The 22,112-nt window shown below is 39.9% G+C and overlaps 1 long non-coding RNA gene across 1 annotated transcript in view; it reads left to right on the forward strand.

Moving 5' to 3' along the window:
- Positions 1–2,898, forward strand: part of LOC122902915 — a 45,534-nt gene extending 42,636 nt beyond the window's left edge. The window contains exons 4-6 of the long non-coding RNA XR_006383889.1: positions 1,384–1,455; positions 2,063–2,211; positions 2,485–2,898. This is a non-coding gene — a long non-coding RNA (uncharacterized LOC122902915). The remainder of the gene's footprint in view (positions 1–1,383; positions 1,456–2,062; positions 2,212–2,484) is intronic.
- Positions 2,899–22,112: the final 19,214 nt, after the last annotated feature.

A 22,112-nucleotide genomic window follows, 5' to 3' on the forward strand; every position in this document is an offset into this window, starting at 1 on the left:
CACCACCACTATTTCTGATGCCTCTCACTCCCAGAAGTCTCTTCCTCCTTTTGGTTGCTGTGGTTTTGGTTAACCTGAGTCCAGCTCTGTATTTTAATGCTAAACTAGGGCATTTGTTTGTGTGCTTGTTTCTGTATCTGTGTTTATTTTCTTAGCCCTGCAACTAAATTTTAATTTTGTGAGTTAAGAGTTATACTTTTTGGGGTCACTCATGACTCCTGCATGGCACATTGCAGAGAGTAGGCACTTGATACAATAATAGTCTGTTAATTTTCCCTTAAGGTGAGCTCCAAATCCACAGTTTATATGATTATGTCTGTTTACTTTTTGGACTCCTTCTCTTGTCTGTTTTTCCTGTTAGGGGATTCTGCCCACATTAAGCTTCCAAATGGCTTCAAATTCATTAAGTTAGTGCTTTAAACAGACTCGAGCAGACAATTTAGATCAAGCAAACTAGGGTTCATAGAACACTTAGCACTAAGCTGATCTGGCCCATCTACCCATGATTCTCTTAACTATAAGCCTCTCCAGAACCAGCTAATGGTGAAGGCATCTGTGTGATCTTAGTATTGAGAACACTTAGTACTCATGACTATACAAAGTGGAACTTCATAAATCTCTTTTTAATAAATGAATTCACTAATTAATAAACAAATTCAGCATTCTTGCCCAATTTACTTAGTCCCCTTTATGTCCTCTATAATCATAAGGATAATGCTTAGTGTCCTTTTAATCTGGTATATAATTCAACAGGTTTATGCTCAATTGTTGAAAGAAATCATTTTTAATCTTTTTTTGAAGGAGTGAAAACTTTAAAAGAGAAAATTAGGGATTCTGAAATAGATGGTAGGATCAGAAAGAGAAGCAGAGAGAGGAAATGTTTATCAATGTTACTCCAACAGTATTTTATTTTGTGGAAGGTGAGAGAACCCTTAAAAATGTGGGCTAGAGTTCGGTTAAAATTTTTAATTATTTTCTTTCTTGACTGTGGGAAGAGGTCTTGTCTTAATTTGCTTTTGCCTTCAAGTGCGAAGCACAATGTCTAGAATATGGTAAGTGTTCAATAATTATGAAGGGTAGGCCCAGTGGATGGACGTTGACGCCTAATGAAGAATATTTTATCTGTGTTTCTGCCTCTTTTTCCAGATACACTTCCACATGAGAGTGGGAAAGAGAATGGAGTAAAGCTTTTATTGCTGCCATTTTTATTCCATATCTCTGCCGGGCCCTGGCTCTAATTCCTTGTGTTTGTAATTCAGAAAGGGACTGTACACCTCACTCCATACCCACCTTTTCACTTCCCATGAACTCAGCTCTCTTGAGGAGAGAATTTAAAGAAATAATTGCCATGAAAGTGCTAATAATTGAATGCAAATTGTTTAGTTTTTCCAGATATTTGGCTTTACCAGTAAACAAATTCTGATACCAAGGATCTCATGTCTAATAGAATTCAAGGTAAGATTTACAAAAGATAATTAATCAGTAATTAAAAAAATATGCATGCATATATTTTTTCTGAGGTCCAAATAAGTTTGAAAAGGATGGCTTAAACACAGTTAAACAAATTGGACTTCCCAGTTTTCTTTTTTTAATATACAAAAGAAAAGCCCATGTGAATCTCCACATTTCTCCGTTATTTTTCCTGTGGAACTTTGTTTTTGTTTTTTTTTTCTTTTTGTTTTTGTTTTTTTTTCATAGTGTGTTTTGAGATATTAGCATTCTATGCAGAATTCTTTGTAAAATTTATAATAAGTCACCTCCCAGAGCTCATTCACAGAGTGAGGGCTATAAGCTTCAATGTGGAAACAAGCTGAGATGAAATAATTTTCTGATTCATTTTTTTCCATTTCGGAATTCACAAAGCATTATTCGTCTCAAGCTACAAGAATGTTGAGCACTACTTCCTCTTCATCAAAACAAGAGAAAATATAGTTTAGTGCAAGAAATTTTGCAGTAAAATCACCTGCCGCACATAATGACTGGTTTAGTTATTGATAAGGCTGGGTAAGATAACTCTCTGAATCCTGTGCTGTGACATTTCTCATAAGCCATATCTCCCAAGTTTTTCAGATGCTTCAAAACCATTAAGTAGTGAAGAAGTGTATCCTGAATGCAATAATTTCCCAATGAAAACCACATGTATCAGACTGAATGGATGCAAGCTGATCAAAATACAATGTTGTGTTTCCCATAATCATGGCGGATTATTTGGTTAGTATTGAAACTTAAACTTTAATTTTCTTCCATGACCAAAAGGAAATTTCAGCCAAATGTGGCAGAAACTCAGGAGGCTCTGCTTGCCACAGGTGTTTAATCATCAGGGATGCTCTGGGGAATAGCATTGATGACTGGCAGGCCACTGTCTACAGATGGGGAAAAGCTAGTGGGGGGTGGGGTAGAGGGGGGTTAGAAGACTATCACAATCTGGACAAGCTCCAAAGAAAATCTCATCTCTCATTTCACACCTTTGCTATTTGCTGTCAGTCTCTCCACAGAAAGCGTTATTACTTTGCAGTGCTCAACAGGGGTTGATGGGCAACCCTGACGTTTCCCCTCGGCGTCACTGACTCACGGATGGACTTCTTCATTAAAGCCGGCACCACACTTCTCCTGGTTTAATGGGGATAAATATAGCTACTCAAAGAGGGAAAACACTTTCCTATCCATGAAGATATTACATCCAAGAGACGAAAGGAAAACCTGCTAATTGAGAATCGCACTTTGGTTTAATTACACAGATGCTAAAATAATGTAACTGAAGATCCTTAAAAATATAATTATCCACTATGAAATGCTTGAGAGCATGTTTTATCTTTCTGCCTTTAATGCACATGATCAAGAAAGAGCCAACAAAAGAATCATTCCTGGGTAATTTGGGAAACTGGGACATGTTTGGGTTTGAGAGATGTTTTAGAAAATATCTTGCTTTTGGAAGAAATCATCAAAGGTATTTTGTGAGTAACTACACATAAAATCCTTCTTTACCTGGATGTTCTTCAAAGGCATCTGGGATTAAAATAAATAATAAATTTTAGGGTAGCTTGAAACTGTATCCAATTATCTTTTCCGGTATAGTAAAGAGTGAGGACTGCCGTACATTTGAAAAAGCATGCAGTGTTTGTGGTGTGACTTGAAGAAGGTCTAGAAAGTGCTTTTGACTGTCTAAATGTTCTTTCCCCCTTTCATTCTCTAACCTTAAGCCCCATCCTCTTGAATTTATTGTTAAAACAGTACTGACTTATTAGCATAGAATGCTAATACCTCAAAACACTATTAAACATAAACCTGATTATGTATTGTTTTCTGTTGCTGTTAACTTTGTATTTTTACATATGGTACTTTATGGGTTTTTTTGTGATTTTATTTATTTGTTTGACGGAGAGAGAGACAGCAAGAGAGGGAATACAGGCAGGGGAAGTGGGAGAGAGAGAAGCAGGCTTCCCGCTGAGCAAGGAGCCCGATGTGGGGCTCAATTCCAGGACCCTGGGATCATGACCTGAGCAGAACAAAGGCAGATGCTTAACGACTGAACCACCCAGGTGCCCCATGTATGGTACTTTGTGTTTTGATGTTTGTTTTATTTTCCTTGTAGATTCTATTTCTAGGTAGCATTTGACATGGGTTGTATATAGTAAACACTGCCTGATTGATGCTAACATTGTGCATTTATGATTAACCTGGAGGGCATTGTGTACTATTGCTATCCTTCTAAGAAAGATTCTCAGCCAGAAATGTATAGCCAGTTAGCAAAGGAAGGGGGGTGATAAAGCAGATACAGCTGATATAGTAATCTAGAGATGGTACTAAAATCATTTGTAGACCTCATTTGGTCTAACCTTCAAGAGGTCAGAAACTTCTGGACATTGGAAGGAGATGTGTGTAGCCCTGAGAGGTGGAGGAAGTAAGCAGGAGATGGAATACGTGGAGCTTCTAAGGCCAATATGAGGAGGAGAACTGTGGATGGTGTGGAGAATCCACAAACCATCTTGGTTAGCCTCTTGATAAATAAGCTTCAGAGGTGGGAATATGACAGGGAGGGAATGGAGCCTGGGCTAGCTAGGTTTAAGCTGAGGGAGGGGTCCAGTCCCCCTCCCCCATGAGGCCATAGAGCTATGGAGAGCACAGGAAGAAAGCTCAGGCTCTGGAGTATGAATGCGTGGATCCTAATCCTGTCTTCATCTGTCACTAGCTGTGGAGCCTCTGAAAAGTGACCCATCTGTCTAATCCTCAGCTTCTTCTTTTGTAAAATAAAGTTAAAGTACCCACTGAGTTGGGTTGATATGATAATTAAATGAAATAATCCAAATGACACACTTAAAAGAGTACCTAGCCTGTTTGAACACTCAGAAAATTAGCTGGCATCAGTTCTCCAAAGCCCAGGAGAATTCTGCTTTGACAAACCATGTATACATTTCTAACACCATATGTGTGAACACTCAGAAGGTGGTCTATAGCTCTCAGAACTTTGGAGAAGAAAGAGGAATTCCTCAAAGTTTGAGGAATCTTGGATTTTAATCCAGTGTCAAGCCAGTCTGTCTGCTACATCCTTGTTCTGCTAGGAGAAGAAAAGCCTCCTAGCTAGGAAATGGAGCTAGAGTTACACTGGGCAGTTAGCGTGTTGGATACTCACAGATGTGTTTACATTTACATCTAGATGCTACATGGCTCATTACTTCCGGGTGAGAGACTGCTGCCTACATGTGCATCTGTTAATGATTCTTTACCTGCCCCAGCAGACTGCCTAGACAGTTACATTTTTTTGGATGATGTGTTTTTGAGTGGAATGAGGAAAGAAGAAAGAGAGGTATTTTTTTAGTTGCTTAACATCTTGAATAGTCAGTCTTTCCAGTTAGTTTTTCCCTAAGTTTTGTACTGATAGAATTAGTAATAATGGACATTTATAGAATGCTTTATATGTATTATGTTTATTATAACAGAAATCAGAAGCATTAGTGAAATCTTTTTTTTTTAAGATTTTATTTATTTATTTGACAGAGAGAGATCACAAGTAGTCAGGGAAGCAGGCAGAGAGAGAGAGAGGGAAGCAGGCCCCCTGCTGAGCAGAGAGCCCGATGTGGGACTCGATCCCAGGATCCTGAGATCATGACCTGAGCCGAAGGCAGCGGCTTAACCCACTGAGCCACCCAGGCGCCCCGCATTAGTGATATATTAAAGGTGTATTTGTAAGCTCATGTTAATAATTTTACTTACTATTTTGCCACTGTTTGATATTGGAAATTTCTTGATAAACTTTTCTTACCAAGGTTGGTTTGTACCCTTCCAGTCTTGAACCACATGGAAATTCACTGTAAAGAAGGAGGTGTGGGGTGCCTGGGTGTTTCATTCGGTTAACTGTCTGTCTTTGGCTCAGGTCATAATCTCAGGGTCCTGGGATTGAGCCCCGCATCAGGCTTCCTGCTCAGCGGGGGTCTGCTTCTCCCTCTCCCTCTGTGATTGTGCTCTCTCTTGCTCTCACTCTCTCTCAAAAAATAAATAAACATTTTTTTAAAAAGGAAGAAGTGTAATAGTATAAAGAAATTTGGGGCTTAAATGGACCTGCGTTGAATCTTAGCTCTACTGCTTGTTACCTGTGTGACCTTGAACAAATCGGGTTTTTTGAGTCTCAGTTTCCTCATCTCTGGTATAGAAATATTAATACCTTTGGCTTTAGAAGCTCCATGCATTCCATCTCCTGCTTCCTTCCTCCTCATCTCAAGGGTACACACATCTCTTACCAGTGTTTCTGTCCTTTGTAAGAGAAGTTTCTGTCCTTTGTAAGAGTTAGAATTAATATATATAAAATGCCTAAAATATAGCAGCCACTTAAAAAAAAATAGCTACTTGGTAGGTTTAATTTTGATCCTTTATTATAGTAACTCTCAAGCTAGACACTAAGGATGCCTGTTAAGTCCTACCAGTATGGTCCTTCTATCCCAAAATTAGTCTCCAGCAGCAAACAGAATTATAAGCAAGTAAGGGAGCAAGTATATCTGTGTTTATTCTGGTTTCAAAAATCTCAGACCTGTTTGCTTCTCTCTTTCTCCACTGTCCTATTCAAGATCAGACCACCATCACCTCAAATCTCCGCTTCTCAGTAGCCTTCCAGCTGGTCTCCCACTTGCAGTTCAGTTCTCTCCAATATGTTCCCTACCAGTGATCAGAGAGTCCCATTTATTTTTTTATTTATTTTTAACTGAATGTTACTTTTTTTCCATCTATGAAGTAAGTAATTTGGCCCAGGTGATCTCCAAAGGATATTCTTTCCAAGATTTTAGAATTCCACTCTGATTGTTTTTAGTATCACACTGCCAGAACTAAAACTACCAGATTTTTATTAGTTAATGTGATTAATTCTAGCTGCTGTAACCTTCATTCCTTAGAATCTTAACTAGTGGTGTGATAGCAAAATTTAATAACTGACCAACAGACAAAAGCGAGGAAATAAAAAGTCTTTGTTTGTAGCATTTACTGTTTTCATGGGGTCAGTATACCCACCATGGCCGATGTCAATCAAGATTTAAGTTAAGAATGATTCGTCATTATATGTGGAATTAGGAAGATCTGTTTGTTGGCACTTCTGAGCTGGTATGAGCCATCTCCAACACACTGTTGGGCTTGAGTCAGTAAGGTTTATTTCTCACTTTTGTGTCAGTTCAGTGTGATCAGTGGGGATGCACTGTAAGGCTTTGCTAATCACTTGACAGAGGCTCTGCTATGTTCATTGTGCTGCTCCTTAGGTCATGGAGGGTGTTGACATGTGGCTGCATGGCAGAGGATGAGCGAGAGGATCATGGCACCTTTGGCTACCAAACCTCGAAGTGGCAACAATACTTCTCCCATTTTCCTTTAGCCATGTAACTGCAGGGGAGACCGGGAAATGTAGTCTTGCTGTGTGCCTAGAACTAACGAAATATAGCATTTGTCCATGACAGAGAGTGGCCTCTGGTAACAAGCCTGCCCACATGTTTCATTTTTTTCCTATACTAAAGCATACTTTTGTCTTAAGAGGTAGGTATATTCTACCTAAGACTGGTCTACTGCTAGCTGACTATATCTTACACAACAAAGTATAACAAGTTGGGTTGCCTTAAATAAGAGATATTTTTCTTATAGTTCTTATAGTCCAAAATCAAGTCATTGGTAGATCTCGTAGACATCCCTCTTAAAGTTTTAGGGAAGAACACCTCTTGGTCTTTTCCAGCTTCTGGTGCTTATTGATAATCCTTGGCATCACCTACCTTGTAGATGCATCATTTCAACCTCTGTCTCCATCTATACTTTCCTTCTCCTCTGTGTCTGTTTCCCTGTGTCCAAATTCCCCTCTCTTATAAGGGCACCAATAATTTGATTAGCACCTACCCTATTTTACTATGACCTTACTTTAACTTGATTATACCTACAAAGAGTGTATTTTGGGAAAAGTTCACATTTGCAAGTGATCATACAGTTTTGGGGGACATATTTCAACCAATAACACTAACGTTCCCCCCAAAAGAGTTTGACTTTTGTAAATCTTTATAGACCTAATGCAGTCAATCTTGGTAAATTCCAAGGCTTATAACCTAAAAACCATAGTCACTCCAAAGGAGGGACTAGAATTTCCTGAACTATGAAAGTTAAGCCTGCAGGAAAGGGCTGGGGACGTTTCTGGCATGTTATTTTATAATTGTTTATTGTCCCCTGATCATGCTGAGGAAAGATCTTGTGTTTCCCATGGTCTGATTTATACTTCTGCTACATCTCTGTGCTGTCTTATAATGAAGGGCCTACAGGGGACCTGCGCACCTACTATTGACTTTGTCTTTGGGAGGTTTGCTAGTTAGTACTGTTTGAGGGTGCATCTGTGGCAACTGTTTGGGCATGTGTACTTTGCATGACACCTTTTCTTAAAAGAAGCAACTCAAAATCCTGTTTAGTCAATGCTACCAGAACTGACTGCACAGTTATGCCCATTGAATGTTGATGTGACTCCTTAGGCTGTGCGTGAGAAGAAAATATCCATGTGCCTCCCAAATCAAATTTATATACAGTGGTTGGGTAAGGACAAGGTTATATGAATTAAAATTCCCATTTGGAAAAAGAAGGATAGAAAACATATCGATATCATTAGTCCATAGTAAATTGAAGTGTTGTAGGTCAGGCGTTGTCAAGTTCAGTGGGGAACTTCCTGATGAGCCTGGTTTATCCTCTGGAAGTATTTTCTTTTATCTCCTTGGCTCTTGGCACCATTCCATGGTGGAAGGGCTTCTGCAACATTTGGGGTGATCAGAGTTCTCCAGTGAAACAGAACTGATAGGATATAAAGGAGATTTATTATCAGGGATTGGCTAAGGGATGCGGTTATGAAGCTGAGAAGTCCTATGATCTGCTGTCTGTAATCTGGAGACCCAGAGAAGTTGGTGGTGTATTTTAGTTGGAGCCTTTAGGGCTGAGAACCAGGGGTGTTGATGACATAAATTCATTTTGAGGGGCAGTATGTCCCAGCCCAAGCAATTAGGCAGAACGAAGGAGACAAATTCCTTTTGCTTCAGCCTTCTTGTTTTGTGTAGGCGCTTAGCTGATTAGAAGATGCTAACCCACATTGGGGAGGGCAATTGGAGTCCTCCAATTCAAATGCTAATTTCTTCCCGATCCTTGCTCACAGACACACCCAGAAATCCTGGTAACCATACCTGGGCATCTCCTGATGCCGTCAAATTGACAGATAAAATTAACTATCACTCAGCACTGGGATGTGTGCCCTTCTTGGGGCTGTGGTGTTTTCAGAGACCATTTAGAAAGCTGAGGTCACAAGGATTTTTCATACGGTTTCACTTACTTGTGGAGCGTAACGAATAACACGGAGGACATTGGGAGAAGGAGAGAAGTGAGTTGGGGGAAATTGGAGGGGGAGATGAACCATGAGAGATTGTGGACTCTGAGAAACAAGCTGAGGGTTTTGGAGGGGAGAGGGATGGGGCATTGGGTGAGCCTGGTGGTGGGTATTAAGGAGGGCATGTGTTGCATGGAGCACTGGGTGTGGTGCATAAACAATGAATCTTGGTATTAAGGAGGGCATGTGTTGCATGGAGCACTGGGTGTGGTGCATAAACAATGAATCTTGGAATACTGAAAAAAAAAATCCTGAATGGTAAAGGGATTGTACTATTCTTGTAGCTTACCTAAAAATGGTATACTCTAGTAACACACTTCTTGAAAAACTAAGTAGGCTGCTCATCTATTTGCTTTAAGTCAGTCTCACATGTTAGTAACTGAGGCACCCAAGTCCAGATCTGCCTTATTTCTTTGCTTCCTCTCAGTCACGTTTTCCTCTTTCAGCTTAATGGCAGCTACCTTGAGGCTGTTGGGTTATCTTTAATCTGATTTTTTTCCAGAAAGCTGGGTCCTAGTGGGATTCTGTTGCTCAAAGCCTTATTTGATCTTTTTTCCTGTTCCTTGGAGCCCGCAAAACAGTCAATATTTATAATCCAAGGTCCCATATTACTGGACTCTCTCTATTCCCTTTTCTTTTTGCAAGCTGATCAATTTTCTCTTGAATTTACCACTTTATTATAATTTCTAACCAAATTCAGCAAAAATTGTAAACACATACTAACACCCTACTTTCCTTCCAGCTGCTTTAGTAGGTGTGAAATCTTCCTGTCAGGTTATTGCATGTGTGGTCTTTGTATAATGCAAATCGCCGTATTTCCAGACTTTTAATGTCATTTTCCCTGTTATCTGCCATCTGACTTCTAAGTCAGTGCCCTGCATTTTTGGTCTTTGTTATAATAGCACTCTGTTTCAAAGTATCCATTTCCATACCAAATTAACTAGTGCTACCTATTGGGGGGAGAACCCCAAACAAACCAAATAAACCTTTCCACTTCTTAGTGAATTAACACTTTAAACATTTTATTCCTTACTCTGACTGGCAGGGGAAGGGGAGGTATGGGGCTCAGCTCCCTGTGGTTAGTCAGGAATTCAAGATCCTTCCATCTTTAGCTACTGCCATCTTCAGCATGTGGCTTTTCAAGCTCCCCACTGAAGGAGTAGAGAAGATCCACCTGCTCTTAGCCATCACAGTCTATAAGTCACAAGTTTTCCTTACATTCCTCTGGCTCCAGTTGAGACACAGGGAACAGGGAAATGTAGTTTTGCTGTTTATCCAGAAAGAGGGAAATGCATTGAGCATCTAGAATGGTATCTGCCAGTGATCTAATTGTTATTTCACTTTTATTTATTTATTTATTTTTAAAATTTAATTTAATTAATTTATTTGACAGAGAGAGATCACAAGCGGGCAGAGAGGCAGGCAGAGAGAGAGGAGGAAGCAGGCTCCCTGCTGAGCAGAGAGCCCCATGCGGGGCTCGATCCCAGGACCCTGAGATCATGACCTGAGCCAAAGGCAGTGGCTTAACCCACTGAGCCACCCAGGCACCCTGTTATTTCGCTTTTTAAAAAGTAGTTTTGTCCTTTGTCATTTCTGAAGAAGGCAGCATTAGGAAAAAAGAGTGAGAAGTGTTGCCCAGATAAAAAGAGCCTAAATCAGAACGACCCACACGATTCAATGCAACCAGCATTTATACTTTTTCTGTAATTCTTGTCTGGGTAGCTTTGATTTTACTGAATCACTTCTAGTACAGCATCTCTAAATATCAGCTAGAGACTAAACGTGCAAGGCACTTCATGATTGTGCCACTTGGTGTTCTTTTGTGTTTTTTGGGTGTAGAAATAAATCTTACCACGGTGTTAGGCTAATTTTTTTTATCACAAAGGAAATTTCTCCATTGATTCTTTATTTGCTGATTCATTTGGCTATTAACCCAAAATGTAAAAGAAGAAACAAATATTACTTATAAATTAAATTCGTTTTAGGCTCAGTGATCTCAGTTTCTTGTCCTGCAACACAGCCACATAATGTCCAGGTATGGGGGCATTCTGATAACTCCCTGGTTGGAGCTGAGCTGAATAATGCATTAGCACAGCATCATGCCTTACCCTCCCCACTCTCATCTAGTGAAGTGCTTTGTTTTTAAAAACCTCCTTTGGGAGTCTTCACAAACAACTGATATTTAGCTCCTAGATTTCAAAGATGATAGACAGAGGCCTTTCCCTGCAGGCATAGATAGCTTACCTTCTGATGGTAGAAATCTGATTATTACACCCTCCCTGCAAATGACCCTGTCCAAAATCAAACAAAAATCTGAGATATTCAAAACCAAGTGAGGAAAGACTGAGAGTCTAGCAAAATTCAAATTAATGCTGACCTCCACTAGCAGAATATATAAAACGGTATATTTATTAAGAGGTACATTTGAGCCATTTGGGGTTGAGAACTTTGAGTTGCTGATTTTAAAAGAAAGGGGAGAGGGAAAAAAAAAAAAAAAGCAAACCCAGGCAGCTGCCCTAGTTTCTAGCTGGATATGAGAGTATTTACTCAGCACAGAACCAGTTGGAGCTAATGGTTCTGAGTGCCTCTAATCGGCCTCAGGGTTGGGCAGAGCCAATTTTGGCAAAAACAGAGGTGGATGGCCATTTGAGAGTGGGCATATCTCCTCAGGTGGGACTTACACCACCTTCTCTTTCCCTCCACCCTCTCTCTGGAGCTTTTAGATCCTCCCCACAGAGTACATGTGCATGCTTCCAAAGCACAAGAGTTTGGATCAATACCTAAAAGTTTGGAAGTTTATGAAATCTTCCAAATTGGAATGAAAACATCTCCCTGGGTATTCCGCAGTGCTGGTAATTGGAAATGAAACATCTGAGTGAAGGCAAAGCATTCCCTAGACCTTCATCTTATTTCCACTCAGATGTAATCCAAAATTAACACTTGCTCCAGACACCCAGCCTATTAGCACCCGGAACGATTCTTCAGTTTCAACAAAAAGGGCAGAGGCTGGGGGCCTGAGTGAGTGGTGAGGGGCTCCCCCACTTGGAATTCCACCCTGGTAACCCAACAAGAGACATGCATTACCATTTAATTATAATGACGGAACAGATGTGATAACAAGGTTGTCTTCTCTGGCTCTGTTCCTGATGTCACCACAAGGGTTTCCAGTTGTTGCTCTTTCTCATTTTGCGCTTCCTCATTAATCTCAGCTTCTCCAGCTGCCTCCTGCTCTCCTCCCTGACATGTCTGGTTGGCCTTTGTGCCAGGCGATCACAGCCTTTCAGAGAACTGGCTGCGTGGGGCTGGGTCTTTGCTTAGTTTGCTTCCAGCCATCTGTGCCTTCCTGCAGGCCGCCTCATGCTCCGCTCGAAGCCCTGTGACTTCATCTTCACCAAATTATTGCATTTAAAAAAAGATATTTCAAACCCAAATGATTCCTTTGTGGTATCCATAAAAGGCCATTTTCTTTGTATTCTGTGACTGTTATTTGGAATTTGCTCCTCATTAGGTCCCTGACCGCCTCAAATATCCCTCCTTACTCCTTTGTCTGTTTTCTAAATCCCAACTTGAATATAGTTATAATCATCTAATTTCCTTCAAAGTTCAGGCTTACTAGACCCAAAATCAGGAAGAAATTAATGGATTCATTATCTGACATAAGCTGGAAATCTGTATGTCTTCCTGTGAGAGTGAAATCTGAGAATGAGATTGATTTTGGTAAAGTTTTTTTATAAATACTTAACAAAATGTATAGTATTTGAAATTTTGAATATAACTAGGCCTACATATATTTTCCAGCTTTGAGTTTCCTGGCCCTTGTGGGACAGACAAATGGTGAGCTACTATAGCAAATATAAAACAATAGGATACATATAAGCTCTTTGTTGAGAGAAGACATGTCTTTTTCTTGTGTTATTTCCAGCACTTGGCATAGTTCTACAGTGAATAATAATATTCTTTTGTATTTTTTTTTTGAGCAGTTAGTATATACTATTACTCAGCACAGAATAATACTGTATATATTACTAATACTGTAGTAAGCTTTTTATACGTAGAATCTCATGATAGCTCTGTAAAGCAGGGACTGTTCTACCATTCACATTTTACAGATGGAAAAACTGAGGCACTGGAGAATTAAGGCTTGCCAAAGTTATAGAAAAGGTATTGTTGGAGGCTGACTGGGAACCCAGGCAAGATTATTTCAAGACCTGATATTCTTGGTCATTATACATTTTTTTTTTTCATAGAAAGCAAAATAGCTATCTGTGAAGCTTCTAACCATGGAAGCTGTGCTCAAGCACAGTAGCTAAGAAGTCTGTCTGTGATGTAGACCATAGCTATAGGGATCCGGAGACACAAATGCATGTGTTTTTCAGTCTCTTAGAGGAGAATAGATGGGGGGAGAGAGAATACTGCACAAATGGGGTAACGCCTGATGGAAGCATAGGGAAGGGCCTTTGACTGCAGAGGAAGGGAATGGGATTGCAGTTCCTGTGCCTACCTGTGGCTCCGGGCAGGGAGTCAGACTCCTGGATTTTTCTGAAGCCATGTTAAAGCAGTGGAGAGAGCCACAGATTTGAGGACTAGATTATTATTGAGAGACTTTATTATTGCTGCCCATTTGATAGACTTGTGCTGTATGTGTGGTTAAAGTCTGAATGCAGTGGTATCTCCCAGGTGGTGAACCAAGGAGAGGAGCTAGAAGTCCTTTGCATTCACAGGTGAGCTTTTCTTCTTCAAATCCTCTGCTTGCTCTTTAAGCTAGAGCTGCAGTTTTACCCAGCAGGCACACTGGGCTGATCTGATTCTAGCTGTCTTCTTGATCGATCCCGGCTAGATCAATACAGAATGCTCATATCAGAGGTCATTCCTTAAAGCTGCAAGTTTAGGTCAAATAAAAGAAACATTATTACAGATAAAAATGGAGAACTTACAGATTTTTAGAAATAATTACATCATCGCAAAGTTGAAAAATACGAAGAATTTCAAGGAGTGAATTATATTTAGAGATACATAAACCCTTAGATAGTTAATATCAGCTCCTTCTAGAGAATGTTATCCAAAGATGCAGTCAATTTGGTGATGATAAATCAAGGCCAGGTGTAATGGTGTTCTTGCTTTTGGGGCCCAGGTACGCAAGTATCTGTGATTACATATCCAGGGAGCTGTACGGTTTCAGGACAATCCATGGAGAGATGTGGGAGAGAGCCAGAAACAAAACCACTTAACCCATTTCAAGTTTATTGTTGTTCCGGTGGTGTGGCTCTTAGTAATTTACGAGACTGTCTGTGGGGTTCAGGAGCTCTTGAGACCTCCCGTCTAATAAAATAGCCATGTCGTTTTTCCTGAGTGAAGGGACCGACATATATCAAGAAGTGCAATTTGTTTGATATCCTTTTGTACAGGAAAAGGAAAGGTTGTGGCATTTGTAGGTTAGTAAAAAGAGGGAGGGAGTTAAGGTATATAGGTATGTTGAGAAAGACTTTGCAGTTGAAAGTACATAAAGGTCCTTTTGTATTTAACATCTTGGGGGCATACTAAAGTTTCAAGTTGGAGCTGTCAGGTTAAAGTCTTAAATGTAGTCCATTGCATATTCCTTCAGGTTTTAAAGATAGTAAAACACCTCTTTCTTTCTAATAATTGGTTAAGTCACCCCTAACATGAAGAAGCAGGCCACTTTGCTTTCCTTATTTGCAATAAAAACTAGAATCCTGACTATGAAAGAAGGCATATGGACGAGTCTTTATTCCCAGTGAGTTGTCCTTTTATAATGGGATTCCAGAAGAGGGCTTTTGTAATTACATATTGAATCATTTGATCTGAAGACTATGCCACTGAATGAGGAGTCTGACTCACCACACAGCAATCCCAAAAAGTGAGGATCCATTTAGTTTCTTGTTTAATTTATACAATTATGATTTTTACTGACAAAAAATAAGCCTGTGCTACATAAATTAATGACACAAGTATTGAATTATCTATGATCCTAGGCAATAGCTAGGCCTGGATAATTTTGACACAGGCCATAAAACTAGAAGTATGTGTCTGTATGCTTGTGGGGTATGCGTGTGTGCATATGTACATATGCATGTGTATGCAAGTACCTGAATGAGATAGTAAGATCATAAAGCTGAGGACTCAGGCTAGTACTGGTGGCACTGGAACTATCAATTTGGCATATAGGATTCTAATTAGGAAAGTTGAGACTTTCTGACTAAAAACTAGGAGTTTTTTTGGGCAGGACATAAATGTACAAATGAATGTATTGAACCATGGGCTTTTATAACAGCTTATTGATGACAGTGGTGTCACACATTCAATACACACCTTTTCATGGCAGGATATAGGATAGCTTTCTTCTTCAAAAGGTATTTTTTGTCTAGCTAGAGCTTCTCTCAGTAGTGCTGAATGTTGAGTTAAGGCACAGTTCAGAGTAAGGAAATCTGGCTCTTAAAGCTCTTTTTTAGTAGAAATCATTTAATCAGTTCCTTTGAGGTGGTCTTCGGTAATAAGAATATTGAGTCACAGGGGAGTGGTTATGGGAGGAGCCTGATTGCATTCCTCTCGGGGGTTCCCTAAGAATAGGTATTCCTGGCATTGGGCAGAGTAGTAGCCAGTAACTTACATGAAGCTCAGGAGCTTTTGCAATAACTCTTCCAACTGTCTGACTCAATAGCAGCCTTTGGAAGCGTATTTTTTATCTATGACAGTTGCAGCTTTCAATCCTAGATTGGATTTCTCCCTGTCCTCCCAGAAGATGTTTTAGTGATGTACCAGCTTTAGCATATGATTGGTAAGGCCTTGAAATAAATCCGCAGCTAAAAGAGAGGCATGGTAGGGTAGGGTGGAAAAGGGCGTTCAAATTCACTAGTAAATCTAATACCCTGCTAACACCATTTTTAAGAAAGGAGGGGCTTGTTCGTCATTTCTGTATCCTTTCTAAGTTTCTTAACTCTTCTCTTTTTATTGTCATTTCTCTGTAGAATGAATTAATCAAATCAGTTGTCACTATTTTGAAACTTGTGGTGGCTGGTTGCTGCCAGGAAATTGATTTTTACATCTGACACGGTTCTTGGGACCAGTCAGTGACAAGGTCTTCATGGGGGTTGAATGACCTCTGTCCTCATTGGTACTAACTTGCTGTAGCCTTGGACAAATACCTTTTCTGCCAGGGCCTTAGTTCTCTTTATCCTGAAAACAACACAAAACAAAACAAAACAAAACTGGTTTTGTTCCTAAACCACCTACCTCCCAGGTAGAAAGGAGACTGAGAAATCAGACTCGGAGAATAATGAATGGATGGGGAGACATAGAGTGAGAAAATTATATGCAAGGCCATGATCAGTCCTTGGATCAGTCCCACAGAGAAAAGCAAAAGGAGAGGCAGAATAGGAAGTGCTGGGATATTCAGAAGGAAACAGAAGATGCATTGAGGCAAAGGAGAAAGAGAGCAAGTTGGTAGAAAAGAGAATGGGTACCAGAGTTGCAGAGAGGGATGAAAAGCAAAATGTTCTTCAGGAGGAACTTTTGAAGCTACCTGGGACCATGGAACTTCTATAGAGCACAAAGCGGCAGCCTGGCCAATGTGCCATACAGACAAGGCCACTTCTAGTGGCTGGAGTCTGCAGGGTAAGATGTGAGTGAATGTTTTCAGGACAATTCTGCCTTTTAAAGATGTCTTCCCTTGGTCTCCTGGTCTCTGATTCTTTGAACAGGGGTATTACTTAAGGGCAGGAACAGTATCTCCTGAAGAGTTCACAAAAATCCAGACTACTTACTGAGAATCCACAGAATTTTCCTAATAAAACTCTGGTGCTGCTCCATTGATAAGTTTGGTATAGTGTGGGTGGAAGGCCGTTGGGTGATGTGCCCTGCCTTTGCAGAGTTAGAGCAGGGGAAGGCAAACTTAGACACAGGGCAAAGGTAGTAGAGGGGTGTGTGTGTGTGTGTTTGTGAATGTGTGTGTGTATGTATGTGTGCATTGTATGTGTGGGCATGTGTGTGCATGTGTACCCATCAATGCTTTTTTAAGTAAGTGGCTTAAAAACTAAAGAGACAGCTATGGACTTGAAAAACCAGAGCTATTTTCAGAGAGGAGATGGAACATGAGAAAGAATATGGGCAATTTGGAATAAATGGAGAGGTAGGAGGTGGAGGATTCCTTCTGATGAGAAAGATGAGGGCACCCTCATTTACATGGAAAGTTATGGCGTGTATAGATGATAATTAAGACACCCTACTTATATCAAAATAGAGTAAATAGGTTCTCATGAGGAAAGGACTTAAATATCAGGATAAAAAGTGGCATCCTACGCAAACAGGATAAAAGTAGCCTATGATTTGGCATTAGGTTAAAAGATATAGAGCCTGTATTTTCTTAGTTCAGTTTGCTTTGCATTTTACAAACAGTTTTTAATTCATTTCTGGGTATGGAAAAAAGCCAGTTTTTTGGATGTGTAGATTACCATTATATTGATGTTGAGATCTGTAGGTGATGGCTACTCAGACTCCAAATTGTTGTGAATTTTTAAGATTTAGTTAATTATATCGTATCAATGAAGATTGTATTTACCTACAAGTAATACAAACCTGATTACAGATTCTTTTTTTAAAAAAACATTTATTTATTTCAGAGAGAGTGCATGTAGGGTGAGGGGCAGAGGGAGAGGAGAAGCAGACTCCCTGCTAAATGTGAGCCCTATGTAGGCTAGATATGGAGCTTGATCTTCCCATCAGGGGATCATGACCTGACCTGAGTGGAAATCATGGTCAGATACTCAACCAGCTGAGCCACCCAGGTACCCCTGATTACAGATTCTTATTATGTAAACAGTTTTATTTTTCTCACATAACAGAGGTTCTCAAGGTCAGTAGTTACTGGATTGGGTCTGTGGTTTGGTGATGTCAGGGCTCAGCCCTTTGTGAGTCTTCTGACTTTCCCCTTATTGTCTGAAGATGGTTCTAGCCTTTACATACACAATCAAGTCAGAAAGAATAGAGAAAACAGAAGACCTAAATTGGATCACATATTCTCTTAGTCAAAGAGAAAGCTGAGAAAGGTGATTCTTGGCTTTGCAGGCAATTCAGTAAGGTGCAGAAATGAAGAAGAGAGATGGGAATAGTTTTTCATTGCCATAAACAACCTACCATGATCATCTAGGGATTTAGTGATTAAAAGCTTTGTTGTATCTTCTAAATATGAAATCACTTGCACAAACAGAGTGTGTGGTGGCTCTCAGTGTCCAGATGTTTTTTGTTTATTTGTTTCAGGTTTTTATTTAAATTCTGTTTAGTTAACATGTAGTGTAATATTGGCTTCAGGAGTACCTCCTCCCAGGTAGAAAGGAGACTGAGAAATCAGACTCGGAGAATAATGAATGGATGGGGAGTAGCCCAGGAGTACTTCAGGAGTACTGGCTTCAGGAGTAGCCAATATTACACTACATGTTAACTAAACAGAATTCAGGAGTAGAATTTAGTGTTCATCACTTACAGACAACACCTAGTGCTCATCACAACAAGTACCCTCTGTAATACCCATCACCCATTTAGCCCATCCCCTGCCCAACTCCCCTCCAACAACCCTCAAGTCTATTCTCTGTAGTGAAGAGTCTTTTAGAGTTTGCTTCTCCTCTTTTCCTCCCTTCTCCTATGCTCATCTGTTTTGTTTCTTGAATTCCACATGTGAGTGAAATCATATATCTCAATGTCTAGATATTATTACTATGTAGCAAACAACTGGAGTTTTCAACTTTCATGTAAGAATTATAATTTCTAATAGCTTTATCAATATTCTTCACATTGCTCCCTGTTTTCTGGTAAACAATTTCCATGCCAAATTTAAGATTTCTTCCAAAATGCTAACCAGTTTTTCAGCAGTTTTCTGCTTTAAATTATGACCATGATCATTTTCCTCATTGTCAACATTTATTGTGTCCTTGTATGTGAGGTCTTTTTACTTGTAATTCTCATTTTAATGATACTTCAAAGTAGTTGTTGTTATTCCTATTTTATAAATAAGGAAAGTGAAACTCAGTTAAAAGTAAAGTGAATTGCTCAAGGGCATATGGCTGGAATGTGACAGAATGACCTAAAAGCTAATTCCTTCAATTCTAAAACTGTTTCATTTTGGTTTTTGTTGTTGTTGTTGTTTGTTTTGGTTTGTTTGCTTTCAGAAAGTTGTGCTGACTTCCTGTGCCATTTGAGGGAGTTTGCAGATATCTGTTTCCCAGATCCCACCTGGGTTAAAACTATAATTATGAATTCAGGGATAATTTTTCTTACTCTAAGTCAAACTTAGGTGTGGATTACCTGGAGTCAGAATAAAAAGGACCAACTCCAAAGGTTGCAAAAATCACAGCCATTATAGAGATAAGTCTTGGTTCAGTAATTAGGCAGAAGATAATGATTAGGTTTTTAATAATGTTAATCTCTTCCTATCCTGTTTCTAACTGCTTCTTTTGAAGGTACAGTTTTTGTTCTTGATGAGAGTCTCCATCAAGAGCTTTGGATTTGGGTCTTGCTTGAAAGGGACTGCTGGAATGTATTTCTGTCGGTGAAGTTCCATGGTATGTCTGGAACAGTGGTTCCCACACACATATTACAATCACCTTGGAAACCTGAAAACATATAGTCTCTGCACCAGCCTCTAGAGATTCTGATTTCAGTGGTGTGGAGTGAAGTCCAGGCATCAGTATTTATTATGATGTTTGTTGTTGTGTTTTTTGTTGTTGTTTTAATCTCACCAGGTGATTTTAATGCTCAGTTTGAGGAGGAAACCGCTGGCCTAGATGATTAATAGAGGTACTAATGAAGGAGAGGGAAGAGGAAACCACAGAGTGAGCGGTCCTGAAACCTTTTGGTCTATGGACCATTTTATGGAGATGTTGAAAGAAATGGGTCTCTTTAGAATAAGTAGTGATAATTGCCTGGCTTTTGATGAAACACTGATGAGTGGAAGAATAAGTAAATGACTAATGAGAAAGAAGTTACATGTAGAGAGTAACTTCATCATGTGTTTCCATGATGCTTTTATAATTTTTAAAATATCATCATCCAGATTTACTAGTGAAAAAACTAAGATCTTTTGGGATAAACAAATTAAAGAGACTATATAGTTTTAGTGTGTGGCAAAACTTGAATTAGAATTTTGATCTGCTAAGACTTAGTCCAGATTCTTTCTTATGCTGGAGACCTTGGAGAACACCCTAATGGTGAAATCACCCTTTATGAACTCCCCTGGGAGATTTCACGGAATGCATAGATTTGTATTCTGGGGAGTGGGGGGTGGGGAGGGAGAATAATTGATCTGATTTGGTGACCAGAATTCATTTTGCAGGAGCTCTGTTCTGAACAATTTTCTCAACAGCAGTGAGAGAAGCCTGTTGTGTACTTAAACACAACACTTTGTCAGCATAGAGGTTTGCCATGGCTATTTTCAATTCCCTAGGTCTAATGTATTTCCTTTCTGTTTAGTGGCAGATGCCCCTTTGTTTCGCAAAGCCCATTTCTTAACTTTTTTTTTTTCCCGTTTTCAAGTTTGATCCATCTGAAATCTATACATTATTTCACAGACATCAGTGGCTTTTTTCCAGGTTAAATTATTTAATGGCATTGTTTCATTGAAAGCTTCAGATTAGCTGCTGACACTTATTGGCAGAAAGAAACACGTTTTTCCATTGGGATAAAACATATTTTGTATCAGAGAAAAGAGCAACTGAATTGAGTTTCTGTCTTCTAAATCTTAGCTGTGGCAAATGAAGACATCTGGTGCTTTAAATGACAATTTACCTTTGTATCAAAATTAAGCATTAGTCACCCAACCTATATTTTCTCTTTCTCCCTCCTTCCCTCTTGCCATTTCACCCTCCTGCTTTCTCTCTTCTCTTTCCTTCATTCCCCTACCTCTGCCCCTCTCTTGCCCTAGATCCCAACTCCTCCATGAGCTCCCGCCCTCTTTCTGTCCACCTCTCCACCCCTCCTTCTCTCACCTCATTCATTTTCTCTTCTCTTTCTGCCCTTGCTCCCCCCTCTTTTGCCTCTGTTAACTTACTCTACTTTTGTTAGCTTATCTTCTCATCTTCTGAGTCTTTATTCCTCTGGGTTTGGAGGTTTTAATTCCAAATGTCACTCATCTCGTGGAGTGAATAACTCAGGCATTTGAAAGGAAAGAGAAAAAAATACGAGGTTTAATTTCATTTCTCTTTCTTTCTCTGCCAAGCACTTTCCTTGGGAATTTTACAGAAACAAATGGAAAGAACATAAACTTTGCCTGTTTTACTCTCCAGGTGAGAAATGGGGTTGAGGAGGTCAGCAGCTTTTCTGGGTGTTTGAGGAGGTCAGCAGCTTTTCTGGGTGTTCTACCTCCTCAGCATAGAAGCATGTAAGTGCAGTTAGGTGTCGATTTTCCTGTCTTTTCTAGACACCTATCCGCCTGGAATGCCAGGCACTGCATTAGTATAACGTTAGTATACCAAAATAACTTAGTAGCTATGATCTGACCATTTATTGTCACAATAACCTCTCTATGCAATATATGCCCATTTTCCAGATCAGGTCAGTGTTCTAAGTGTTGGTAGGATGAATCTTCAGCTGTTAGGGAGGAGAGCAGTACTATATATTGCAGAGCCTGGTAACTAGGGAAAAAATTAGCAGTCTGGAATAGCATCCTTTTGGATGCCAAATCGAAATGGAGCCAAATGAATTGAGGGAGGGCAAATCTGAGGGTGTTTGGAATATGCTACTCAAGGAAGGATGGGGCATGAGGAGAAAGAAGCAGGAATTTTCTCATATCAGTGTCACAATGTTGGAGACTCCTAGAGCTTTATGTGTGCCTGCATGTGGAAGAGGGTAGGTTAACAAAGGACAACCAGACAAGGTCACAGACCACCAACTGTGGTGGGGTCAGGTGTGCCTTGAACAGACGCTTGCAAGGGGCTGAATGAGGCTGAGCTCAAGCCACTCTCAGCTCTCCGAGGTGGGCTATAGTTATAGAGGGAGAAGGGCCTTTGTCTTAGCAGAAAGGTCATTTAGGCTTACCTAATCAGACATTGCACCTTGAACTCAGGTAAATTACTTGGGTTACACTTAGGGTTTCCTAATACATAAAAGTGGGGCCCAAGACCAGGAGTTGGGACCCTTGACATTTAGGCTGACTTCCTGTGTTTCTTCCACCTGCCGCTGTTAGCTAGATAGCACTTGTGTGTTATAATTGCAAAAAGAATGAAATGCAAAAGGTGGT

The sequence above is a fragment of the Neovison vison genome, chromosome 3 (assembly GCF_020171115.1).
Source record: "Neovison vison isolate M4711 chromosome 3, ASM_NN_V1, whole genome shotgun sequence".
In the NCBI taxonomy this organism is placed as follows: domain Eukaryota; kingdom Metazoa; phylum Chordata; class Mammalia; order Carnivora; family Mustelidae; genus Neogale; species Neogale vison.